Here is a 22,639-nt window from a genome sequence, read left to right as displayed (position 1 = left end):
GCGACCCCACGGACTGCAGCCTACCAGGCTCCTCCATCCGTGGGATTTTCTAGGCAAGAGTACTGGAGTGGCTTGCCATTGCCTTCTCCGGAACCCTGTATACGAGACTGTAAAAGAGACATAGGCATATAGAACAGTCTTTGGGACTCAGTGGGAGAAGGTGAAAATGGGATGATTGGGGAGAACGGCATTATAGCATGTATATTATCATATGTGACCAGTCCAGGTTCGACGCATGATACAGGATGTGTGGGGCTGGTGCACGGGGATGACCTGGAGGGAGGTTATGGGGAAGAGGGAGGTGGGAGGGGGGTTCAAGAAAGGGAACACATGTACACCTGGGGCGGATTCATGTCAATGTATGGCAAAACCAACCAATATATTAATGTAAGGTAATTTGCTTCCAGTAAAATAAATTTTATATGTATATATATAAAAAAAACAAAAATCCATAGGATGTAGCAGAAGTAGTTCAAGAGTTAGAACCAGACATGGAACAATGGACTGGTTCAAAATTGGGAAAGGAATATATCAAGACTGTATATTGTCACCTTGCTTATTTAACTTATATGCAGAGTACATCATGTGAAATGCCAGGCTGGATGAAGCACAAGCTGGAATCAAGATTGCCAGGAGAAATATCAATAACCTCAGATATGCAGATGACACCACACTTGTGGCAGAAAGTGGAGAGGAACTGAAGAGCCTCTTGATGAAAGTGAAAGAGGAGAGTGAGAAAGCTGGCTTGATACTCAACTTTCAAAAAATGAAGATCATGGCATCCAGTGCCATCATTCATGGCAAATAGTTGAGGAAACAATGGAATCAGCGACAGTTTATTTTCTTGGACTCTAAAATCACTGCAGATGGTGACTGCAGCCATGAATTTAAAGACGCTTGCTCCTTGGAAAAAAAGCTATGATCAACCCAGACAGTAAGACAGTATATTAAAAAGCAGAGACATTGCTTTACTGACAAGGGCTGTATAGTCAAATCTATGGTTTTCCAGTAGTCATGTATGGATGTGAGAGTTGGACCATAAAGAAGTCTGAGTGCCAAAGAATTGATGCTTTTGAGCTATGGTGTTGGAGAATGCTCTTGAGAGTCCCTTGGAGTACACGGAGATAAAACCAGTCAATCTGAAAGGAAATCAGCCTTGAGTATTCATTGAAAGGACTGATGCTGAAATCGAAGCTCCAATGCTTTGGCCACCTGATGTGAAGAACTGACTCACTGAAAAAGACAGCTGATACCACCGAAATACAAAAAATCTGAAGAAAATGCTGTGAACAATTTGGCAACCTAGAAGAAGTGAATAAGTTTCTAGAAATATATACCCTGCCAAACTGAATCAAGAAAAAAGATATTTTGAACAGACAAATCACTAAAAGTGAAATAGAATCTATAATAATCATAATAAAGCTCCCTACAAACAAAAGTCAAGACCAGAACGCTTCACTGGGGAATTCTACCAAATATATAAAGAAGAACTTAAACTAGTCCTTCTTAAACTATTCCTGAAGATTAAAGAGAAGGGAATACTCCCAAATTCATCTGTGAACCCACCATCACCCTTATACCAAAATCATACAAAGAGTCCATGAATAAAGAAAATGATGACAGGTAAATACCTTTGAATATACATGAGAAAATTCTCAACAAAATATTGCCAAACCAAATCCAACAATTAAAAAAAAAATGATCATACACCATAATCAAGTTGGATTCATTCCAGGGTAGCAGGGATGGTTCAGCATACACAAATCAATGTGATATACCACATTAACAAAAGAAAAAAATCATATGATCATCTCAATAGAGGCCAAAATTTTTTTTATAAAATTCAACATCCAAAAATCTCTCACCAAAGTGGGTATAAGAGGGAACATTTCTCAACATAATAAAAGCCATTTATTACAAACCCACAACCAACATAATACTTAAGGTGAAATCTGAAAGCTTTTTTACCAAATTCATGAGTAAGGCAAAGACACCCACTCTCACCATTTCTATTCGACATAGTATTGGAAGTCCTAGCCACAACAGTCAGACAAGCAAAAGAAATAAAGTATCCAAATTGAAAATGGAGAGGTAAAATTGTCATTATTTGCAGATAACATGGTGTTTTATAGAGGCCTAAATATGCCACATGGAAACTATTAGAACTGATAAATTAAGCAAGGTAGCAGGATACAAAACTAATATATAGAAACCTGTAGTATTTCTTTGCCCTACAATGAAATATCAGAAAGCAAAAGTAAAGACCTCATTCATAATCACACCAAACACATACATACACACAGAGAGAAAAATCTAGGTGTCAACTTAGCAAAGAAATCGAAAGACCTCTATGCTGCAAACTACAAAAGATTGATAAAGGATACTGAAGGTGATTCAAAGAAATGAGGGGAATACCATGCTCTTGGATTGGAAGATGGTATAACATTGTTAAAATGCTCTTAATACTTATAGCACTCTGCAGATTTAATGTGACCTCTGTCAAAATTCCCAGGACATTTTTCACAGAACTAAAACAAATAATTCTAAAACTTATATTGAGCCCCAAAAAAACCAGAGTTGCCAAATCAGTACTGAAGAAAAACAAAACTGGAGGCATAACCCTTCCAGACGTTAGACAGTGCTACAAAGCTATAATAATCAAAACAGAATGGTATTGGCACAGAAATTGACATAAAAATCAATGGAACTATATTCAGTATCTTGTAATAAACCATAATGAAAATAATCTGAATATATATATATATATACCTGAACAATAAAAAATGAAAATAACAATGAGAAACTATCAGTCTTATGTCATCTCAGTTTGCTTAAGGTCATGTTTTTCCTGTTACCTTGTTATTTGAAAATTGGTTCCAATTTTCATTATTTATGTTTACCATTATAGCCATTACAGAAGTTTGTCTTAGAATATAGTCAGTATCTCTTTACCTTACAGGTGGCCTGGAGGCTCCATGTAGGATAGCAGAAAGTTGCTGTTTTTCTCATTTGGAGAATTCAGAGTTAAAAGATTTTGGAGTCAGGTCTACCAACTGGGCTACATTGTTGGGTGGATGTTAAGATGGATGTAAAGGGCTTGCAGTCAGTAGCCAGTAATGACCCATGTGTATGTAATCTTTCTGAAGTCTTACTAAGATTTCATAGGTTCAGAGTTTTCGTATTCCACGTAAGCAGCAATGTGGCAGAGTATAAGTGAAGCCACTGTTCACTGGGAAGTCTTTCTCAAACTAATGTCCTTAAAAATTTCTAGAGAAAGCTAAGTTACTTAGCTGGAGGTAAATATACAACATTTCATATTATAATTTGATTATATTATGGAATAAAAGTCAACATTTGTATAACTTCTTAAGGTAAGAAATTTTAAAGAACCACTTTTCGAGGCTCTTCTTTGCTGCTACTTGGATGAAAAATTAAACCAATAAAGGTTTTTGCTAAGTAACCAACTTCTGTCTCACCAATTTTAAATGCTCAGGAGTACATCCAAGGGGAAGGAGGGAAAGGAAGAGTCTACTAAATATGTAAGACACCATGTTTAGTGTTTTCACCCATATTGTGCCATCAAATATGACTGCCCAGCAAATTAGGAATTATTCACATTGATTTTTGCATGTGAAGAGGTCTGTACTCACCTTTCCACTAGGGAGCAGAGCCAGAATCTGAATCCTGTCTGTAATTCCAGAGTCCTTGTATTTTTCCCTTAACATGGCCTTTCATGAGAATGAAGATATCTCCAAAAGAGCCTGGTTATTAACTCTGAGCATTTGCTGTACTGGTGGAAGAAGGCTGGGCCTTAGTTTCCCCTAGAGTTGTTATTAAACACCAGTAAGTTAACATTTACAGACTTATGTGACACAGTTAAAAGCACGTCCTCACAATATCTTATAAAGTTCTGATTTTAAAATGACATGTCGTTATTGTAGTGACCCTCAAGAGTTCCAGTGTATTCATTGTCATTATTTTAAAGGGAGGAAAGGAATGGTCAGCAGTGGCTATTTTTAGCCACAAGACATACAGTGTCAGATAGAATTTTGTGATTTCGCTCAGACATCATGCCTTTGATGTGAGGGAGGCAGCAAAGCAAAATGATTGATCGTTTATGCTTTGCCTTGCAGTTCCTGAGCTGGAGAACCCTGGCTCTACTATGTGCTGTGTGATGGTGGGCAATAGACCTGACCTCTGTGCCTTAGTTGCCCTGTCAGTAAGACAAGAACAGTAACAGCTTGATTGCTGTGTATCTACTTACAACTTTGATACAGAGTTAGTGCTCAGAAAGTGTCCCTATTCCAGGAATGTTATCTCAGAGCATCGTTCATTCATCATGAGTCACAGAGGCCCCTGCACTTTCTTCTGGAGCTCCTGCTTATCTCAGCAGCCCTGGGCTTGGCCGACCACTCCCTCCTTCCTGAAATTCTTTCTTTACTTGGCTTCTTTGATGCTCCTCCATCTTGATTCTGCTCACAACTCCCTCCTTTCTTCTGTCTCCTCTGCTGGATCTGTCTTTCTCCATTCCTGGCCCTGAAACTTTGCAGCCCCGAGGGCTTTGTTCTCTGTCCTATTCCCCATCTTAACTTACTCCTCAGTGATCTCCTTCACTTTCAGGGCCTCAAATACCTTAAATTGATATGCTAATGACTTCACAGACTTATCTTCAATTCCTATCTCTCCCTTGCTTTGCAGCTGCCCGTTTTACCTCTTTACTTGTTTGTCTAATAGATACCTCAAATTTGACACGGCCAAAACCCAGTTTTTGATTTCTTTTCTAACCCCGCATGCCTGTTGTTTCTCATCTCAGCAATGGCTCTACCCAGTTGCCCAACCATGAAACTGGTCATCTATGATCCCTGCCTTTCTCTCCCATCTCATATGTGAACCATTAGCATCCATTCCAAATGTAAGTGCTCCTAACCTCCCGCCCACACTCCTAAATCCAAATACAGACTACCACCAAATCTTGTGGGAATTCTGCAACCACTGCCTAAGTGAGCCTCAGCTGTGTACCTTTTGCTCCAAGTTCAGACAACAGTCACAGGGATGCTTCTGTGTTAGACTTTTATAAGATCTTCAGTGAATTCCCTCCAAATAGTATACAGTTCGAATCTCAGCCATGTTGCCCTTAAGGCCCCTGCTCCCACTCTTCCCCATCTCTTCCTGCCCTGCCTGTCTCTTGAAGTGCCCTGCCTGCCCTACCTGTCTCTTGAAGTGCCCTGGACACACCAGACTCTCATATTCCCTGACAAGCTGCACCCCCTAGCCCTGCCCCAGAACACTGTCCTTATCCCCTCTCACCTCCCAGCCCCCGCCTGTCTAGAATTCCTTCTCCTGCACTTCATTCAGTTCTCTCTCAAATGCCACCCACTCCGAGCTGGCCCTCTGACTCATTTGAAATATTGCTTTTACTCTGTGTCCCCTTCACATGCTTTACTTGTTTTTAAAGCATTTCTCCCCACCTGAAATATGCAAATGGGTATTTGTTTATTGCCTCTGTCCTCTGGCAGATTGAAGCTCCCCAAAGATGATGTTCTGGTGCTTAATACACAGTTTCTGAACAACTGAAGAAATAAGGGAATTAATGCTCTGGTGTGTGTGGTCAGTCATGACAGGTGTGTCTGACTCTTTGTGACCCTATGGACTGTAGCCTCCAGGTTCCTCTGTCCATGGGATTCTCCAGGCAAGAATACTGGAATGGGTTGCTATTTCCTACTGCAGGGGATTTTCCTGACCCAGGGATCAAACTTGCGTCTCTGGCATCTCCAGCGTTGTCAGGTGGATTCTTTACTACTGAGCCACCTGGGAAGCCCCCTAGTTCTCTGGTACCCCTATATTAAAAATTAAAGAGCTAGATATCTTCTTAGACACTAATATCCCTGTCTGTCTCTCCCCACATTTTCTCTGTACCCCTTTAGAATTTCTTAAATGTCTAGATGTACTATAGCTCAAGACTCTTGAGAGTCCCTTGGACTGCAAGGAGATCCAACCAGTCCATCCTAAAGGAGATCAGTCCTGGGTGTTCACTGGAAGGACTGATGCTAAAGCTGAAACTCCAATACTTTGGCCACCTCATGCCGAGTTGACTCACCGGAAAAGACTCTGATGCTGGGAGGGATTGGGGGCGGGAGGAGATGGGGACGACAGAGAATGAGATGGCTGGATGGCATCACCGACTCGATGGACGTGAGTTTGAGTGAACTCCGGGAGTTGGTGATGGACAGGGAGGCCTGGCGTGCTGTGATTCATGGGGTCGCAGAGTCGAACATGACTGAGCGACTGAACTGGACTGACCTTTACTCTTGATGGTCTAATACTGTTTCTCATCGCTCGTGTGGTTTCTCAGAGTCATCCAAGTTCTGTGTGTCTCTGCCTCCAGTGAGTACATTCCCATCCTGTCTTACCAGGTCTCTGAGTAGCTTTCAGCACAGTTTTCCATTCTGTTCTTGAAATTCCCTTCTACCTGCTAGCCATTTGTTGATCCTTTGCTGTCATCTCCTTTTGGGGACCTCTGAATGTGGAGAATTCTTCAAGTTGTGGCTTAGGCCTGCTTCTCACTCTGCACGCTCATTCGTTCCCAGGGCTTTACACACCATCAATGAGCTGATGACTCACCATTGTACGTATGTGTCCAATACTGACCTCTTCTGACCTCCAGGCCCCACATCTGACTGCTTCCTGGACACGTTCAGATGTCTCATGCTCAAGAGCATTGATTCACTTCCGAATTCCATCTCCCTGAACCTGCCTTTCCACATCCCATCTCGATACTTTCATCCTCCCCATTTGCAAAAAGTCAGAAACTTGGGTATCATCCTGGGTTTCTGTTTCATTGTCCCCCTTTGCTCCAGTACTTTTGTTGTTCAGTTGCCAAGTCATTCCGACTCTGCAACCCCATTGACTGTAGCACGCCGGGCTTCCCTGTCCTTCACTATCTCCTGGAGTTTGAGTCAGTGATGCTATCTAACCATCTCATCCTCTGCCATCCCTTCTCCTCTTGCTCACAGCCTTTCCCAGCATCAGGGTCTTTTCCAGTGAGATGGCTCTTGGCATCAGGTGGCCAAAGTACTGGAGCTTCAGCTTCAGCATCAGTCCTTCCAGTGAATTTTCAGGGTTGATTTCTTTTAGGAATGATTGGTTTAATCTCCTTGCTGTCCAGGGAACTCTCAAGAGTCTTCTCCAGCACCACAGTATGAACGCATCAATTCTTCAGTGCTCAGCCTTCTTTATGGTCCAGCTCACACATCTGTACATGACTACTGGAAAAACCATTGCTTTGACTCTATGAACCTTTGTCGGCCAAGTGATGTCTGTGCTTTTTAATATGCTCTTTGGGTTTGTCATAGCTTTTCTTCTAAGGAACAGGTGTCTTTTAATTTTGTGACTGCAGTCACTGTCTGAAGTGATTTTGGAGCCCAAGAAGATAAATCTGTCACTGCTTCCACTTTTTCCCATCTATTTGCCATGAAGTGATGGGACCAAAGGGCTTCTCCTGGTGGCTCAGTGGTAAAGAACCTGCCTGCCAATTCAGGAGACATAAGAGATGTGAGTTCAATCCCTGGAGGAAGGTCATGGCAACCCACTCCATGACCCTGGAGGAGGTCATGGCAACCCACTCCAGTATTCTTGCTTGGAGAATCCCATGGACAGAGGACAGAATCCTATCCACAATCCAATCCTATGGACTGGTGGGTTATAGTCCGTGGGGTCCCAAAGAGTCAGAGAAAACTGAAGTGACTTAGCAAGCAACATGAATGATGGGACTGGATGCCATGATCTTATTTTTTTGACTGTTGAAGTTCAAGCCAGCTTTTTCACTCTTTTTTTTACCCACATCAGAGGCTCTTTGGTTTCTCTTCACTTTCTGCCGTTAGCATGGTATCATCTGCATATCTGCAGTTGTTATTTCTCCTGGCAGTCTTGAGTCCACCTTGTGAATCATCCAGCCCAGCATTTTGTATTATGTACTCTGCATGGAAGTTAAATAAGCAGGCTGACAGTACACAACCTTGATGTACTCCTTTCCCAATTTGGAATCAGTCCATTGTTCCATGTCTGATTCTAACTGTTGCTTCTTGACCTGCATACAAATTTCTCAGGAGGCAGGTCAGGTGGTCTGGTATTCCCATCTTTAAGAATTTTCCAGTTTGTTTTGATCTATATAGCCAAAGGCTTTAACATAGTCAATGAAGCAGAAGTAGATGTTTTTCTGGAATTCCCTTGCTTTTTCTATGATCTGGCATTTGATCATAGATGGATGTTGGCATTTGATCTCTAGTTCCTCTGCCTTTTCTAAATCCAGCTTGTACTTTTGAAAATTCTCGGTTCATATACTGTTGAAGCCTAGCTTGAAGGATTTTGAGCATTATCTTGCTAGCGTGTGAAATGAGTTCAGTTGTATGATAGTTTGAGCAAAGACTTGTCCTCCTGTTTCATTGTCACAATATGATGAGGAACCAGAGGCTCAGAGAAGTTACACATGTGCCCAAGGTCACACAGCTTTGTGTCTGCTCTGCCACAGTGTGACCCCTCACTGGCATTACTTCATGGGTCTTTGCACCAACACTGGGTTTTTCTAATGAAAAGCTTCTTGCCCTCCACAAGCTGCTACTTGAAAGGGAGCCACACAGGCAATGAAATGAGGTCTCAGGCTGCCCTATGGGAGCTGTTTGGGGCACGAGCCCTTCTCAGGACCAGTGCTTACTGCTGATCTGTGGAGCAAGTGACATCTTTAGGAAACAGGTGGCGGTTGGTGCCAGCGACAGCCTGACTCACTGTTGACAGTGTCTAGCAACTGGTCTGTTGTGTCTCGTCTTGCCACGGCATGTGCATGCATGCTTGGTGGCTTCAGTCCTGTTCAACTCTGCAACCTCATGGATTATAGCCTACCAAGCGCCTCTGTCCATGGGATTCTCCAGGCAGGAATACTGGAGCGGGTTGCTATTCCCTTCTCCAGGAGACCTCCCCAACTCAGGGATCGGCAGAGCACTCAAAAGCACTGGGATGCCATTCTCTGCTTACCTGGCAGTGCGTGTGTCCTTTCCCCCTACCTCCTCTTCAGCCGCACTTTATTCCTCAACCTCTAAAGCCTTCACTCTTCAGTTATACTGACTTCTTTTAATCATAGCCTTCAACACAACAAGGTTTCTGCTTGAGAACCCTTGACTTGCTTCCCCACCCGCCCTGACCCCAGTCCTGAATGCTCTTTCTTTCTGAGTGTTCTTTCTTTAGTCCTGCATGCCCAACTCTGTCTCATCCTTCAGGTCTCAAGTATCACTCCTCAGGGAACCTCCTTTGACTGCACTACTCAAAAATTCTTATTTTCTCTATTATTCTCTACCATGACCACTGTATTTCCTTATCCCTAAGCAGAATCAATTACTTTTAAAGGATTTATGTTTAATTGTCATTATGGAATATGCTGCTGCTGCTGCTAAGTCGCTTCAGTCGCGTCCGACTCTGTACGACCCCATAGACGGCAGCCCACCAGGCTCCCCCGTCCCTGGGATTCTCCAGGCAAGAACACTGGAGTGGGTTGCCATTTCCTTCTCCAATGCATGAAAGTGAAAAGTGAAAGTGAGTCACTCAGTCGTGTCTGACCCTCAGTGACCCCATGGACTGCAGCCTACCAGGCTCCTCCATCCATGGGATTTTTCAGGCAAGAGTACTGGAGTGGGTTGCCATTGCCTTCTCCATTATGGAATATAACTTCCCTGAAAAGAGACTTCTGCTGTATTAGCTGTTGCATCTTCTGCCTCTGTCACAACACTGATGCGTAGTAGGTGCTGGAACATGGATTCTTGTGTTGATATGTGTCTGTCATGAGATGTTTAACATGAGCTCTTGCCCCCCCCCCTTTTTAAAAGAAAACAATTAAGCTTTTATTTTTGTCAAAGTTTTGTATAATTAGTTTATAGCATTTTACATAATTAGAAAATTAATACTTCAAGATTTGTTATGAAAAATAGCAGCATCTCCTCTTTCATTTTCTATTCCCCAGAGGCACGTGTTTTCAACTTTAGCTGATTATTTTAGTAATTACTTCTATATCTTTAATTAAGATATTTGTGTTGTTACTTATCTATTTGTTTTATTTTGAGGAGTTATCTATTGCCGAAAAAGTGAGCATTTAGCTCCTTCGTCTACCCTTGCCCCCTCCCCTCCTTACACACTCTTCCAGCCCCCACCCTCTTAGCTGTGTTATATTGTAATTTTGTATTGTATTGTAATTTTGGTGAGATCAATAAGCAGTGTTTATTATAGCTCCAGATACTTTCTACAGAAGAGCCCTGTAATGTTGTTTGATTACTTTTCCTCTCAAGAGGCCCAGCAGATACTGACTTTTTGAATCTCTTAATTTTTTCTGGACTTATGAATATTCAACCTCAGACTCTACCCCAGTTGTAAATCTTCTCCCTAAATTAGCCAACATAGAGGATCTACCAGATTCATCTTTGGGGGAAATTCCTCCCAGAGCCTCTGATCTGTCTCAGTTGCTTTCTCAGTCAAAAACAACTAGGGCTTCCCCTTTGCTGCCCTTCTGAGGTTTCCTTTTGCCTCTACTGTTTTGGAGCTGTCAGTCTCTGGAACTTATGACTTATTCTTTGTTTGCTTATGACTTCATTTTGGCGGAGCACATTCTCCAGTTTCTTATGAAAAAGTGGATGTGAGAGGTAACTTTTTGAGACTTGTAGATCCGACATTGCCTTTGTTCTCCACTGGCATTTAATTGATGGCTTGACTAAGTTTATAATTCTAAGGTAGATATCACCTGTTCTCAGAATTTTGAAGTTTCTGCCATCCATCGTTACACTTGAGAAATTCCTATCATTCTGACTTAAAATCCTTCATATGAAAACTTTCTCTGGGAATTACTATGATGCACCTTGGGTGCGCTTCCAAGTGGCTCAGTGTTAAAGAACCCACCTGCCAATGCAGAAGATGCCAGTTCAATCCCTGGGTCAGAAAGATCCCCTGGAGAAGGAAAGAGCAACCCACTCCAGTGTTCTTGCCTGGGAAATTCCATGGACAGACGAGCCTGGCAGGCTACAGTCCATGGGGTTGCAAAGAGTTGGACACAACGAAGTACCCACTCAGGCATGTACCTTGGTGTAGGTCTGTCTGCATCTTATATGCTAGAAACTCTGTTGGCCTTTTTACTATGGAAACCCCATTCTCCCACATCCTACTTCTGTCCTTTCTGTAAAGGAAAAACAATGTCCTTTAGTTCTGGGAGAAAATGTCCTTTGATTTTGGAAATCACAATTCCTTCTCCTTTTCTTTGACTATGAACACTGTTATTTGGATATTAGCTGTCCTGATTTGGCCCGAAACGCTCTATCTTTCCTGTTTTTCATCTCAGTCATCCTATTCAACTTTCTTGGACATTCCTGAATTCTCTTTCAGGCCACCTATTGAATTTTTAATCTGCCTTCATTTTAATATCTGTGAGCTCTCTTTCATTCTCTCTTTCTCTGTCTTTAATAACATCTTGTCCTTATTTCATGAATATACTTTTCTCAGATCTCTGAAGATGCTTGAGTGTTTTATGTAATTTTATTTTTAGATTTCATCTTTTTGTGACTTTCTCTTTCCTCTAAATTGCTTTGGTGTTTCTCTGCTATGTGCTTACCTTAATATCTGGAAAATCTTTCTATTTCCTCCTGTTTTAGATGAGCTTTGAAAGTGAATAGGGTTTGGCAGTTATGGCTTCATTCTCTGGGGACCTAGCTACGCTGTTTGTTTTATTTTGGAAATCGTGCTGTTAGTATCGGAGAAGGCAATGGCAAGCCACTCCAGTAGTATTGCCTGGAAAATCCCATGGATGGAGGAGCCTGGTGGGCTGCAGTCCGTGGGGTCGCTAAGGGTCGGACACGACAGAGCGACTTCATTTTCACTTTTCACTTTCACACATTGGAGAAGGAAATGGCAACCCACTCCAGTGTTATTGCCTGGAGAGTCCCAGGGACAGGGGAGCCTGGTGGGCATCCGTCTATGGGGTCACACAGAGTCAGACATGACTGAAGTGACTTAGCAGCAGTAGCAGCAGCAGCTGTTAGTATAGTTATGTCTTTTTTTTCAATGAGCCTAATCAGATTCCCAGTGAAAATATGACTAGTCAGAAAGCCAAGTTGAAGGCTGGTGGCCTCTTCATTGAGTAGTAATTTTTCGTGTAATCTCTTCAGTATGGAATCCCCTTCCCAACTATGCCTAGACTCCTCTATTCCAAAGATCCTTTATTGGCTGTTTTCAGGAGATACATTGCTAGTCTTCTCCTAGGTGGCAGCTGGGGGGTTGAACAATCACTTGTCTTCAGGGAGTGAGGGAGGGTACTGAGGGTCTTAAACTCCTTAAACAGACTTTCAGCCGCTGCCCTGCCCCACCTCTACCACCATTTCCAGAGGAACCTGGCGCCACCACCCGCAGTCTTAGGGACTTATCATTTAAATGGGGCTGCTTCTGAGTGGCCCTCGTTTGGGACTGAGCTCTCTCTAGTCTGTTCAGCCAGTTGCCATTTGTCTGTTTGCTCTCCATCTTTCAAAACTGTTACTCTCTCTAGTTCTCTTCTCTGTCTTTATCTCTTTTATGTTCTTGTATTTGAGGAGGGACCAGAACTAAATGCGTATGTTTAATACTCCTCTTTAAGTAATTGTTAATGAGGCATTTGGTCACACTTGGGAAGCGGATTTCTGCATGTGCTCTGAGTCTCCAGTGGCACCACATTCACTTCTTTCCTTACTTGCAGCCAGAGTTGGGGGCTGGTGTGTGGTGGAATGTTCTCTGGGCTGGGATTTAGGAGACTTGGGGTCTATCCCCAGATTTGCTGCTAATCGTTTAATGTTGGGGCCGCCGCAACTGCTCAAGTGTTAAATAATCCTCCTGCAATGCAGGAGACTCAGGAGAGGCGAGTTTGATCCTTGGGTAGGGAAGATCCCCTGGAGAAGGAAATGGCAACCCACTCCAGTATTCTACGTGGGAAATCCCATGGATAGAGAAGCTTAGCGGGTCCATGCGGTGGCAGAGTCAGACATGACTGAGCACACATGCGTGCATTTCATTGTGAGCATTCTCTCTCATCATTATTTCCTCATCTAGAAGACCAGGGAATTGAAATAGATAATTGTCAGGTCTCTTTGTACCCATAGGTTTATCTCTAAATAGATAATTATGTGTAACTGAGCGCTAGATTTAGTAACAAAATTGCAGCAGCCAGCTGAAAATGCAGAATGTAAGTGTCTCCTTGTATTTGTCAGTTTCTGTAACTCTGACATCTTTGAAGTCTCAAGTAAAATTGCAGCCCATATTTCATGAACAAAAAACTGTTAAAAGGTTAAAAATTCTGATTCCCACCCCGCCCCCCCCCCCCCCCCCCCCCGCCCCGTGCTATTTTCAGGTGATAGCAGTTAAACTCCAAAGCATACTTGGATTCAAATTCTCCTAAGCAGATAAAGCATTAGTTTTGAGCCAGGAGGACAAGAAAGATAAAAAAGAAGTCTATTTTTCCCCCTTTTATCCTGTGGCAGGGATGACTGTCTTGATTGTAACCCAGCAGGAAATGTGCCCTTCCCATCCAGGCCATGTGTGAGGAGATAATAGCCCATCTATATTTCCTCTCTGCTCTGTGTTGCTGTTTCTCCGTTAGATGGAAAGGCAGAGTGGACATTTCACGTCAGTGTGGTTTTGACTGACGGGTGCGATCGCTAACCCAGTGTGCTCAGCAGTGGTCAGTACAGTGACTAGGGAGAAAATGTGGTCCATGAGGCCGGTGACTCGTGGCTCAAGAGACCAAACTTCCTTAGAGCAATGAGAGCCACCCCTACCCCACTTACTAAGAGAGGATCTTCATGGAGTGGGGTGTGGGAATTACTTCATCAAAGTCCTCCAGGTTATGATGAAACACTTGTTTCTAGTACTGTTTCTGGGGAACTGTTTCTCAGGAGCAAGAGGTCAAAAAGAAAAACAATCTCGAGCGTTGGTAGAGTTCAGGGCAAAGCCAGGAGAAAAGAAACTGCGTACACACCTAACTGGCTCCCATCAGTCACAGATATGATTTCCACGTCTCACTGCTTTCTTCATGTCCTTATTCACACCCTTTCCCCTCATGCTTAGTGGATCAACTCCGTAAACCAGAGAGGACGTGGGAACCTTCAGGAGATGCTCTCGACTGCTTTTCTTTCTTTTCCATGGATAAATATATATGTGTGTGTGTGTGCGTAATGGACATGTAAATTTTTGTTTACACTCATCTTTGCTTCTCTGGCTGAGGTTAACCCTTCTTTCTCCATCAGTGCTTCCTCCTATGGGTTTTTCTTTCACGCTTGCCTATCAACATGTGTGTGTATATGAATACATAATATATACCGTGTGAATATATATTTCATCTCACAAAACAAAGCACAACAAACAAAAATATACCTTCCTCAACTCTGCAGCCATTCTAAGTTCTGCTGTATCTTATTCATTTATTCTGTGTTCCGTCAGTCAGTATTTATTAGGGTCAGTTGTGTGCAGAGACCTTGAGTAGGTACTGAGGGTCTGCATCAGATTAAATAGACATGAGCCCTGCTCTCACTGTACTTACAGTCTCTTTCTAACCACACTTCTTTTAAAAATTATTGTTCTTATTTTCCATTACAGAAATAACACATGCTTGTTGTCATAAATTTGAAAATTTCTTCTTAATGGGAAGCCACTAAAGGGTTTAAAGTAGATGAGTATGTGGTCAGAATTATATTTTCGAAGGTCTCTGGCTGCTGTAGGGAGAAAGGATTGGGAGGGGCAAAAGTTGCTGGCAGGTCAGGAGATTAGTGCTGTAGTCCAGATAAGGGCTCCTGGACACTTAGCAGTGTAAGATGAGAGAGGAAGACAGCATCAAGAAACAGAGCACTATACGCTGGTGAATGTTGGCTGTGGGGATGAGGGGGGGGAAAGGAGTCCAGGAGGACACGCAGGTGTCTGACGGGAGGAGCTGAATAGATGGTGGTGCCATTTACTGAAACAAGAAGTAATGGAGAAAGAAAAGCTCTGTGTGTGTGCACGCACGTGTGTGTAAACATAAGTTCTGTATGAACACTACATCTGAGATGCCTGGGAGGTTTCTTAGTCATCACACAGGCAGTTGGATGTGTAAACCTGGTGTTCAAAAAAGACATCGGAAATAGAGTGATGCACTTGAAAGCTTTGGCCTAGGGGTGTTAACAGGTGCTCCTGGTACATTACAGAGGAATGGACCTCAGATAGAGCCCTGGATATTTTTAGAAGTGAACGTTCAGTTAGGGAGGAGGCGCCAACAGAAGAGACCAGTGAGATGGAAGAATCTCCAAGCGAAGGAGAGCAAGCAAAGAGAATCTTCACAAGAGGTCACGGTCACATGGTCAGTTATGTAATGACTGTTGAGATGTCACTAAGGGTCAGTTATGTAATGACTGTTGAGATGTCACTAAGGTAAGGGGGAGAAAGCACATTAAGTTTATCTGTGTGCCCCTCATGCATGACTTTAGCTAGAGTCAGGTGCCAGGTAGTAGAGGCTGATCCCCATCGGAGGCCCACCAACTCACCCAGGGCCCTGGTGGGAGAAAGGAACGATCTTGCACTGTGTTATCATGCAGTAGATGTGGTGAGAAAGGTCGATAAACTTGTGTTTCCTTTTTATGGTAGTGTCTTATCTTTATTGTTTTATTCTGCTTACTAAGACAGTATGTACTCACTATAAAAATTTTAAATTAAAAAAATAGGACTGAGACTCACCGCCATAATCACATTCTCTCATTTCTGTCACATAATCACATTTATAACCACTGTTAATGATTTGAGGCACATCCTTCAGAATTTTCGGTGCATGTGCTACCACATACATACACTTTTTAAAAATTGGGTATATTGCTATATAGTCTGCTGAAGTTTGTATTCTTAGATTCTTATCCATATATTCTTTTTCTATTTTTATTTTTTTTAAACTTTTTATTTTATATTGGAGTATAGCTGAGTAACAATGTTATGATAGTTTCAGGTGTACAATCTGTATATTTTAGACATCTGGCTGCACGCAGCAGATATATAGTATTATGTTGTGCTGCAGTATTCTCTGGATATTTGAGTTTTATTTAGACATTTTTGCTCCCTCACATAATGCTCTTCAGAACATACTTGTACGTATTACTTGTATATTTTTTCATATGTGTACACAAATTTCCATTTAACAAATTCCTAAAGTGGGGACAGAGGGCATGCATATTTGACATTTTGATCCTGCTACGTTGCCAAGGAAAAAGGGTTGGTTTTTGTTTGTTTGTTTGTTTTTTAAGATGGAAGAATTTTGAGCATGAAAAATGTCCATAAGGGGCAAATACGAGTAGATTGAAGTCATGGGAAAAAGTGCTGATTGGCTGAATGTTCACTCATGAGAAGGTGAGTGGGAGTGGAAACCAAGCCATGAGAGAGGCTCTAGGCTAAGGAGAGTGGACACAGTGAAGAGGGGTGGAGGGCAGGGTCTGCAGCCACTCTCATCCCCAGAGCTTTGCCCTGTGATGGCATGTGGCAGACGTGCAACAGATCCTTGCTCTTTGAATGAATAAATGGATGTAGTTTGGTTGATGGGGCAACAGAACTCAATGATGTTTTCATCTGAAAGCATCTACTTTTCCACTGTCTCTCCCAAATAGAAGGTTAAGATTTCCTACTGAAATTGGTGAAGGAGGAGCTGAAGTGCTTAAAGGGCCTCCTAGCTTAGTGACCCCAGATGCCCAGGTCAGTCAGGACTCCTGGTCTAGGTATCTCTTATCTTTCTCTCCAATTAGCCTGTTGATTCTAAGGCCTTAGTATCACTGGACTTCATCTAATTCTGTTTATTCCCACTTCTACCATCATTATGTTATTTAGGTTGGTGAAAAAGTAATTGCAGTTTTGGACCATGAATTTTAAATCATTATAATTAGGCTCAAACACAGCTTTATTAATCAAAATAGGAACCATTACAATCAACACATTTTTGCCAACAAAAAATAAGTTTGTTTACTCCTATAACATAAAAATCTGCACTTTGGGATTTGATGAACTCTTAGAAAGCATTTTCTGCCTCCTGCTGGTTATGGCAGCGTTTTTCCTGCAAAAAAAGTTGTCAAGATGCTTGAAGAAGTGGTAGTTGGTTGGCGAGAGGTCAGGTGAATATGGCTGATAAGGCAAAACTTCGTAACCCAATTTGCTCAACTTCTGAAGTATCCATGTGCCATCAGGGGTTGTCATAGAGAAGAATTGGGTCCTTTCTGTTGCACTGTGCTGGCTGCAGGCATTGCAGTTTTCGGTGCATCTCATCGATTTACTGAGGATACTTCTCAGATGTAATGGTTTCACTGCTGGCTCAGAAAGCTATAATGGATCAGATGGGCAGCAGAGCACCAAACAGTGACCATGACTCTTTTTGGTGTAAGCTTGACTTTGGGAAGCGCTTTGGAGCTTCTTCTCGGTCCAGCCACTGAGCTGGTTGTCACCAGTCATCATATAAAATTCACTTTCCATCACATGCCACAATTCAATTGAGAAATGGTTCATTGTTGCATAGAATAAGAGAAGACAACACTTAAAAACATTGACTTTTTAGATTTGTGGTCAGCTCAAGAGGCACCCACTTATTGAGCTTTTTCACCTTTCCAGTTTAGTTCCAGTGTGGATTTTGTTATCATAGCTGACTCTTAGATGGTCTCCTGTTTCCTCAGGGCTCATACTAGAGGCAGCCTCTTCCAGCCCAGCCAAGCTGACTCAGGAATCTCTTCTGTTCCCCAACCCTGTGCAGGCATCTGTTCTCTCTGGATGTCACTTGTGTGTTTATTTACCTAAAGCCCACATGCCAATGTCTTAATGGCTGTTTTTACTAAGCTGTAGTGCTTAGTTCACATTGCATGCTAAATAAATGATAGGTATTATTTTGTGTGAAATAAATTTGCTTATGTAAACTTGCTACAGGGACAGGAAGGACCAGGAAAAAAAAAAGGCGTGAGATAAGCTCACAGAGCACCAGTAACATAAGACATTTGATCCTGGAACAACTCTTAGGATTATTATTCACTGCTTGGGGAGAGGCAGTCATTTGTATTATGATTTCTGTAATTAGCACATTAAATACATATATTGAGAAAATTTAAATATTTTCTTCTCTAAGGTGATTTCCCTAGGTTCAGGTGATCTTTTTATTTTAGACGTCTCATTAAAGAACTACTTGGTGATATTTTCTAGAGTAGAAACGCCTGAACCGTCTTAGCTGCCTTTGGCCAGCTGGAGGATAATCACAAGGCTGAAGTCCCTGATGGGATTCTAAAAGAAACAGCTTTCCAGCTCATTAAAAGAGCTCCTAAATTGGGGTGGAATGTTCCTGTCTGGATCTGCCTGCCTCCCCTGTCACCGTGCCCCACCCCCAGCTGCCAGGGAGAGAAGTAGGAGGTCCGTACCAGCTGGCAACTGAACTAATATTTCAAGTTACACAATCAGAGCTTAATGAACGAAGAGACATGAGGAGTTGGTTATTCTTCTGTGGAGCAAAGAGCACGGGTTCAAACCTTCTAAAGCATTACATTCCTAGCTAAGAAGCACTGTGCTCAGAAGACTGCGAGAGTGAGGATTGGGAATCATCCACGTCCCTAGGCCCATCTAGAGCAGTCCTTGTCACTAGGGCTGCAGTCCTGCAGAAAGAGCTCAGCACCCTGGGACATGGGCAGATACTTCTTGCTATGATTCCTCCGTTTGCATCCAAAATTGGAGCTTCCTTCAAACAGCTACCTATTAATAGCACACTTTCCAGGTCCTCAGTTAGGACAGTCATGGCCCTCGCCACTTCTTCAACAGAAGGGCCCAGGTCTAGGTGTCCCACCTTTGAGCAGTCCCCTGAGGCTACTGGCTATTAAAGGGTGAACGAGGAAGAGGATGAGGCTTGTGTTGCTGGGGCTATCCTTTATTTTCTTATCCCGTTTTCCTGGAGTGGTGGCAGCACTAGAGGCTGTTTAGATGGGAATTCAGTCACCTTCATGGCATAGGCCTTCAGTTCTATTTAGCCTAAGGTGATGTCCTGAACTATTAAAATTGATTCATTTGGAAGAAATTTTTGTTGTCTCAACCTGCTATTTAACTGGTGGCTTGAAAAATGTATCTATATATTCAAACTTTAAATAATGGACATTTAATATACATTTAATAATGTATATTAAATACTAATATAGTAGGGAATGCATAAAAATGGGATTTACATTTCTTCATTTTCAGTGTTAGACCAGATTTACATACACCTTCCTAATTTTTTGATACAACGAAAGATTTAATCAGCTGCTGTCAGCATTCTTATTCTGTGACATATTCTAGAGGCTATACTCCTTTTTAAAAATTGAAAAGACCTTCAGGAAGGTTCAAAGGTAACATTTCCCCCCTCTGTCATTATATAATACTTGTAGCTAATATTTATCTAATGTTTACTCTGTGCAGGTGCCATGCTACATATTTTACACCTCATTTCTTTTGCCAAACAGCCTTAAGAGGACGTATCAATACAATTAACCCCATTTGTCAGAGTAGACTCTGAAGTATAGAAAGGCTAATTAAGCTGCCCAAAGTCACAGAGTTAGGAAGTGGTGGGTCTGGATTTGAGTTTGGGTCTGTCTGACTCCAGCAGGCAGCCAGCCTTGGAGAAATCAGGCATCCGTTTGGCCACTCATTCAGCAGAGCATTGTGGAGTGTCTGCTGTGGCCCAGACACTATTCTAGGTGCTTGGGATTCAGCTACAGACAGGGCACAATCTCTGCCCTCGTGGAACTCACATAATCTGTAATGAAGAAGTGAAGTGAAAGTTGCTCAGTTGTGTCTGACTCTTTGTGACTATATATATAGTCCATGGAATTCTCCAGGCCAGAATACTGGACTGGGTAGCCTTTCCCTTCTCCAGGGGATCTTTCCAACTCAGGGATTGAACCCAGGTCTCCCACATTGCAGACGAATTTTTTACTAGCTGAGCCACAAGGGAAGCCCAGGAATACTGGAGTGAGTAACTTATCCCTTCTCCAGTGGATCTTCCTGACCCAGGAATCGAACTAGGGTCTCCTGAATTGCAGGCGGATTCTTTACTGACTGAGCTATGAGGGAAGCCCTCACTTACAATCTGTAATAAATGATTATTAATTAAGTACTAAAGGAAAGGTGAGCAAGGGCTCTGCTCTGGGGCTGTGTAATTTAGGATTTGAGGGACAGTGTCTCGGAGGCAGGGATATTTTACAGAGACTTGAATAATGCAGGAAAGCAAGCTATCCTAGGCCAGTATAATATAATAGGTACAAACACAGCCTGTGGGCTCCTGGGTTCAAATTAGGATTCTCTTTTCTAGGGCAGTTGTGAGGAGGAGATGGGTTCATATGTAAAAAGGACTTACCAGGAAACAGGCGCTGGAGCATAGTAAGCACTTTGCAAGGGTTAGTCTCTGTTGTCTAGGCCCAATGGGAATGGTGACATGTCGCTGGTTTCTGGGTAGATTGTGAAAATTCAACTGATGTGATTTATTGAGGAGCCAAATGCAGGGGTATGAGGGTAGGGGGCAGGGATGATTGCAACAGTTTTGGTCTATTAATTTGACCAAATTACTGAGATGGGGGAGACTTGGGGTATAGCAAGTCTTTTGCAGAGGGCCTTCCTGATGGCTCAGATGGTTAAGAATCTGCCTGTTATGTCAGAGACCAAGGATCAAGCTCTGGGTTGGGAAGATCCCCTGGAGAAGTGAATGGCAACCTACTCCAGTGTTCTTGCCTGGGAAATCCCATGGACAGAGGAGCCTGGCAGGCTGAATCCACGGGGCCCCAAAGACATGACTGAGCAACTAACACTGTTTACTGTTCTCTATGGTTATTGATAATTCACTATTCACAAGTCTTTTATAGAGTGAAGGCAGAGTGCAGGGCAGAAATCAACAACTTTGGTTTGAGCATGTTAAGGCTGAGCTGCTTCTTAACATGTTCACATTTATATTATGTTCACTGTGGAAAATTTGAAAAATATAGACAAGTTTCCTTAGGTAGATATATTCCTAAGTATTTAATTGTTTTCGTTGCAACAGTGAATGGAATAGTTTCCTTAATTTCTCTATTTTCTCATTATTAGTGTATAGGAATGCAAGGGATTTCTGTGTGTTGATTTTATATCCTGCAACTTTACTGTAATCATTGATTAGCTCTAGTAGTTTTCTGGTAGAGTCTTTAGGGTTTTCTGTGTAGAGGATCATGTCATCAGCGAACAGTGAAAGCTTTACTTCTTCTTTTCCAATTTGTATTCCTTTTATGTCTTTTTCTGCTCTGATTGCTGTGGCCAAAACTTCCAGAACTATGTTGAATAGTAGTGGTGAGAGTGGGCACCCTTGTCTTGTTCCTGACTTTAGGGGAAATGCTTTCAGTTTTTCACCATTGAGGATAATGTTTGCTGTGGGTTTGTCATATATAGCTTTTATTATGTTGAGGTATGTCCCTTCAATTCCCACTTTCTGGAGGGTTTTTATCAAAAATGGATGTTGAATTTTGTCGAAGGCTTTCTCTGCATCTATTGAGATAATCATATGATTTTTATTTTTCAGTTTGTTAATGTGGTGTATTATGTTGATTGATTTGCGGATATTGAAGAATCCTTGCATTCCTGGGATAAAGCCCACTTGGTCATGATGTATGATCTTCTTAATGTGTTGTTGGATTCTGATTGCTAGAATTTTGTTAAGGATTTTTGCATCTATGTTCATCAGTGATATTGGCCTATAGTTTTCTTTTTTTGTGGGGTCTTTACCAGGTTTTGGGATTAGGGTGATGGTGGCCTCATAGAATGAGTTTGGAAGTTTCCCTTCCTCAGCTATTTTCTGGAAGAGTTTGAGTAGAATAGGTGTTAGCTCTTCTCTAAATTTTTGGTAGAATTCAGCTGTGAAGCCGTCTGGACCTGGGCTTTTGTTTGCTGGGAGATTTTTGATTCCAGTTTCAATTTCCGTGCTTGTGATGGGTTTGTTCAGATTTTCTATTTCTTCCTGGTTCAGTTTTGGAAAGTTGTACTTTTCTAGGAATTTGTCCATTTCTTCCAGGTTATTCATTTTATTGCCATATAATTGCTGATAGTATTCTCTAATAATCCTTTGTATTTCTGTGTTGTCAGTTGTGATCTCTCCATTTTCATTTCTAATTTTATTGATTTGGTTCTTCTCCCTTTGTTTCTTGATGAGTCTGGCTAGTGGTTTGTCAATTTTATTCACCTTCTCAAAGAACCAGCTTTTGGCTTTGTTGATTTTTGCTATGGTCTCTTTTGTTTCTTTTGCATTTATCTCTGCCCTAATTTTTATGATTTCTTTCCTTCTACTGACCCTGGGGTTCTTCATTTCTTCCTTTTCTAGTTGCTTTAGATGTAGAGTTAGGTTATTTAGTTGACTTTTTTCTTGTTTCTTGAGGTGTGCCTGTATTGCTATGAACTTCCCCCTTAGTACTGCTTTTACAGTGTCCCAGAGGTTTTGGGTTGTTGTGTTTTCATTTTCATTCATTTCTATGCATATTTTGATGTCTCTTTTGATTTCTTCTATGATTTGTTCATTATTCAGCAGCGTGTTGTTCAGTCTCCATATGTTGGCACTTTTAATAGTTATTCT

At 42.0% G+C, this 22,639-nt stretch overlaps 1 protein-coding gene across 2 annotated transcripts in view; it reads left to right on the top strand.

Annotated features, from left to right (window-relative positions):
- ANO6 (anoctamin 6) overlaps positions 1 to 22,639 on the top strand; it is a 251,097-nt gene that overhangs the window by 65,131 nt on the left and 163,327 nt on the right. The gene's annotated exons all lie outside the window — the stretch shown is intronic.

Source organism: Moschus berezovskii, chromosome 6, assembly GCF_049115385.1.
Source record: "Moschus berezovskii isolate FMDL1 chromosome 6, NW_MosBer_1.0, whole genome shotgun sequence".
In the NCBI taxonomy this organism is placed as follows: domain Eukaryota; kingdom Metazoa; phylum Chordata; class Mammalia; order Artiodactyla; family Moschidae; genus Moschus; species Moschus berezovskii.
The sequence above is the reverse complement of the archived record's forward strand: the minus strand, read 5'-3'. Positions and strand labels throughout refer to the sequence as shown.